Consider the following 5,496-nt stretch of genomic DNA (forward strand, 5'->3'; position numbering starts at 1 on the left):
GAACAAATTAAGCACACCCACCCCAAACCTAAACCAAACATTGTCCTCAATGGTTTAAAAGAAGGGAAAAACAAGGGCAATGTACAGCGAAAGCAAGGAATGCATGACACAAAAATACAAAAAATACAAACAAAAATAAAAGGAACGAAAGTACCTGATTGGGTTGCCTCCCAACAAGCGCTTAGTTTATAGTCCTTAGCCCGACTATCAGATGCAGCTACTTAGGATAGTTTAGGTGGACGGTGGTTGCATCCGCAAGAAGAATAGTTGCCACATACAGTTTCAATCTGTGGCCATTAACTTTGAAGGTTGTGCCATCGTTATTATTGCGGATTTCAACTGTGACATATGTGAACACTTTCACAATTGTGAATGGGCCTGACCAACGAGATCGGAGCTTCCTTGGAAAAAGTTTCAACCGTGAATTGTAGAGGAGAACTTTTTGACCGACATGGAAATCCTGCTTGAGAATATGCCTATCATGCCATTGCTTCGTGCGTTCCTTATAAATCGTGACATTTTTATAAGCTTTATTCCGCCAGTCCTCCAATTCACTCAATTGTAGGGATTTTTTCTCACCGGCTGCAACCATATTAAAATTCAATGCTTTAACAGCCCAAAGTGCCTTATGCTTGAGTTTCACAGGAAAGTGACATGCCTTCCCAAAAACTAACCGATATGGTGACTTGCCAATTGGTGTTTTGAAAGCTGTACGATAAGCCCACAACGCATCATCCAATTTCAATGACCAATCTTTCCTCAAGGCGTTTACTGTTTTCTCCAAAATTCTTTTTAATTATTTATTCGAAACTTCAACTTGTCCACTAGTTTGCGGATGATACGAAGTGGAAACTTTGTGGGTAATTCCATCTGGGTGAAACGACTCACACCCACAACCAAAAACAGACTGTGACTACAAGTCACACACAAACAGGCATCTCCAAGTGTTCCTATACTCAACGAAGTACCAAAACTTACCACCAGCTCAGCTAGAGTACGAACTAAGCCGATAACAAGCATCTCCAAAAATCACGCTTACTAAAGCGTTCATGTGCTTAACAAACCACTAACCAACTCTGATTGTAAACCTGGCCACTTGCTACATATACTTTATGCACATTTGTACGATCTGGCAACAACCACGTACAATGGCCCACAGTAATGTCTGAGCTACCTGCCATATTATACAATCACACTGGTATCTCAACCTACTCAATTCACTTGTTACTCTCAGGTCGTGTCAAACCACAATATCTTGACCAACCGGTACATTAATATCAAATCTGATTAACCTGATCATCACAGATATCCTCAAATTACAATTAGGCTATCTAGCCCAACAATCTATCCTCGAATCACAGGATAATCCATTAACATCAATAAATCCATCTGGAAAATTAAATGCCTAATCACAACTAGTAACCTCAATAATTCGTAATATAAAAATCAATTAATCATATAGGTTCAAAATCATCATCGAATCACAAATAGGATTCCAATCCTAGAATTAAACCAAATTCTAGCATACAAGCAATTAACTGGAAAAATACAGTTAAATGACACAAAACAAATACACTGTTCGCCCACAAAATAAATACACAAAGTCCACCCACCTTGATTCCGTGCATCCTAAACCACCATGTGCACCACACCACCTCACCACCTCCACGGGCTAAGAGAAACTCAAAGACAATCTCTCAGCTAAGAGAGAGAACAAAGAGAAACAGAGAGGGAGAGCTGCGAAAGAAAAATGACACAGAAGAGAAAACTGGGCAGTTATATATAGCAACCATGCTGAGCCCTCGTTTGACTGCTGAGCGCTCGGCAAGGCATGCCGATCGCTCGGTGGCTTCACCGAGCCCTCGGTGGTGCTTTCCACAAAGTTCCACCGAATTCTCCTGTCTTCGCGTGGTTTCCTCCCTTGCCACCAGCTGCTGCCACTTGTCACCATCCTGGCCATTTAGATCAACGGCCAAGATCTTCCCACTCAACAAACTTTAATTTTCGAAATTCCTTAACTTCTAAAATTAACCAAAAACACTTCGGGACTCATAAAAATACTTAGAAAAATACTACGTACTTGTAAAAACGAATACAGAGTTCCTATTGGTTCACAACCAACCTTTGATCTCCAAAACCTTTGAAATCAAACACCAAAATTTTTCAGGACCTCACATTCGTGGCAAATAAATATTTTGCGTGATCCGTATACACAATCACTTTCGCACCCAACAAATATGAACGAAATTTATCCATTGCGAATACCACTGCTAATAACTCCTCCGTAGTAGCATAGTTCAACTGGGCATCATTCAATGTTCGGCTCGCATGATATATTACATGGAGTAATTTATTTTCTCTTTGACCCAAAATCGCTCCCACAGCATGATCACTGGCATCACACATAATTTCGAATGACAGTTCCCAATTTGGAGCAACAATGACCAGTGCAGTAGTTAGCTTCTTCTTCAATAAATTAAATGCTACCAAGCACTCAGAGGTAAAAACAAAGTCAGCATCCTTCAATAATAGATTGCAGAGGGGCTTAGTAATTTTTGAGAAGTCCTTGATAAATTGATGATAAAACCCAGCATGTCCCAGAAAGCTGCGAACACCTCTTATGAACGTAGGCGGTGACAATCTCTCAATTGTTTCAATCTTCGCTCGATCTACCTCAATGCCTCGGGCCAAAATTTTTTGTCCCAGAACAATTCCCTCTTGCACCATAAAATAACATTTTTCCCAATTTAAGACGACGAACCCAGCATGTCCCAGAAAGCTACGAACACCTCTTACGAACGTAGGCGGTGACAATCTCTCAATTGTTTCAATCTTCGCTCGATCTACCTCAATGCCTCGGGCCAAAATTTTTTGTCCCAAAACAATTCCCTCTTGTATCATAAAATGACATTTTTCTCAATTTAAGACTAAATTGATTTATGCGCATCTTTCCAGTACCAATGCCAAATTATCTAGACAAGTATTGAATGATGACCCAAATACTAAAAAATCGTCCATGAATACTTCGATGAAATGCTCCACCTTGTCAGAAAAAATACTCATCATGCAACGCTGAAAAGTAGCAGGTGCATTGCATAATCCAAACGACATATGGTGAAAGGCAAAAGTGCCAAACGAACATGTGAAAGTCTCTTTTTCTTGGTCTTCAAGTGCAATTGGGATTTGGTTATACCCTAAATACCCATCCAGTAAACAATAATAAGTGTGGCCTGCAAGTCTTTCCAGCATCTGATCAATAAAGGGCAAGGGAAAATGGTCTTTCTTGGTTGCAGAATTTAATTTTCTATGATCGATGCAGACTCTCCATACTGTGACAGTTCTTGTAGGGACCAACTCATTATTTTCATTTTTTACCACTGTCATCCCTCCTTTCTTCGGCATAACCTGTGTAGGACTTACCCAACTGCTATCAAAAATAAATAATACCTGCATCAAGCAATTTTAATACCTCTACGCAAACCACTTCTTTCATGTTTGGATTCAATCTGCGTTGATGCTCTACCGATGGTTTGTACTCATCTTCCATTAAAATTCTGTGCATACACATGGAACGGCTAATTCCCTTAATATCTGCTATTGTCCATCCAATTGCATTGTTATATTTTCTCAAAACCTGCAGCATTTTTTCCTCTTCAGTTTCACTCAAATTTGCAGCAATAATGACTGGCAAAGTCTCAGATGCACCCAAATAAGCGTACTTTAAATGTGCAGGCAATGGCTTTAAAGTAAAAGAAGAGGCAGGAAACACTGAAGGTGCGGCCTTAGGGGGTGTTGACCCTAGTACTTCAAATTCCTGTCGACTTTCATGTTTGAATGGTTTTGATGCTTCCAAATAGAGAGCACATTCAGCCAAATTCGGATCATCATGATCAGTAGGTGCAGCACAGACTACAGTGGCTTCTAGTGTATCACTTGGATTTTCCTCTTCGAATTTTTAAGAAGTAATTTGATCCACTATATCAAAGCGAAAACAATCTTCAGCTTCCCTTGGGAATTTTAGAGCCTCGAAAACCTTGAATGTCATACCTTCCTCTCCAACCCTCAAATTCAATAACCCGGCTTCCACATCAACCAAAGTTTAAGAAGTAATCAGGAATGGGCGGCCCAAAATCAATTTTGTCTCGGCGTCTTCTTCCATATCCAAAACCAAAAAGTCTACTGGAAAAATTTATTTATCAACCTTTACCAGCACATCTTCACTTATTCTATCAGGATATGTAATAGACCTAACTGCCATCTGCAAAGAAACAATAGTGGGCTTAATTTCACCTATTGCAATTTTTTTCATAGCAGATAAAGGTAATAAATTAATGCTAGAACTTAAATCACATAAAGATTTTTCAAATAATTGAGTTCCAATGGTGCATGGAATTTTAAAACTCCCTTTATCCTTTTGCTTGGGTGGAAGCTTCCATTGCAGGATTGCACTGCACTCTTTAGTCAATTGTATCTTCTCATGCTCGACAAATTTTCGTTTCTTGGAGAGGATGTCCTTCCTGAATTTCGCATAGCTCAACATTTGTTCTAAAGCATCGGCGAATGGAATATTAATTTGTATTTTTCGGAACATCTCCAAAAATTTTGAAAATTGAGCATCCATTTTATTTTTCTTCAATCTCTGTGGGAAAGGGATGGGTGGCACATATGGTTTCAAAGGAGAGGCATCGGACATTGAACGTGTTTCAAATTTTTTGAACTTTTGGCCTGAATCCTGCCTGTTTCGCGACCTGATCTGCATTGTTCTGCTGGTTTGAATCCTCTTGTTCCAAGTCCATAGCCATTTTTACTTGTTTACCTTTTCAAAGATTATTGCCTTCACTTGTTCTGGATTTTTAGGATTAATTTCAGGTTGGCTCGAAAATATTCCTTGATCTTTTCCGCTAATTGCATTGGCTAATTGACCAACTTGAACCTCTAAATTCCGAATAAATGCAGCCTGATTCTGGAAAGATGTCTTTGTTTCTGTCATAAACTAAGATGTGTTCATGGTTAGCTAGGCAAGAGCATCCTCTAGAGAAACCTTCCTCTCTTGTGGAGGGAAACCTGGTTGTGGTATCTGAACATTGTGATTGTTACTCCAAGAGAAATTTGGGTAGTTTCTCCAAGCAGGGTTGTATGTGTTATTCCTTTGTCGGTTAAAATCTACAACCTGATTCACTTGTTCAGTAGATGTGAATGGGTTCCCTGTGGTGCATTCAAAACTTAGGTGAGCACCTGCACAAAATTCACAAATGATTATATTATTTGTTTGACCAGGATTAACACTCAAAGAATCGACTTTTTAAAAAATGTTAGAAATTTGTGCGGTTAACATAGCCATAGCATCAACTTCCATAACCTCAGCCGGTTTAGGTACCACAGGCTCACTAAGCCATTAATAGCTATTGGAAGCCATCGTCTCAAATAATTTAAACGCTTCTGTAGCCGTTTTTCCCATGAGAGCTCCTCCAACTGCTGCATCGATCAATGTTCTGC

The 5,496-nt window shown here is 39.5% G+C and overlaps 1 pseudogene; it reads right to left on the minus strand.

Annotated features, from left to right (window-relative positions):
* Positions 1-217: 217 nt before the first annotated feature.
* On the minus strand, positions 218-4,759 carry LOC147273118 (uncharacterized; annotated as a pseudogene).
* Between the last annotated feature and the right edge of the window lie 737 nt (positions 4,760-5,496).

Source organism: Dryas octopetala, chromosome 9 (genome assembly GCF_963921425.1).
Source record: "Dryas octopetala chromosome 9, drDryOcto1.1, whole genome shotgun sequence".
NCBI classification, from domain to species: Eukaryota; Viridiplantae; Streptophyta; class Magnoliopsida; order Rosales; family Rosaceae; genus Dryas; species Dryas octopetala.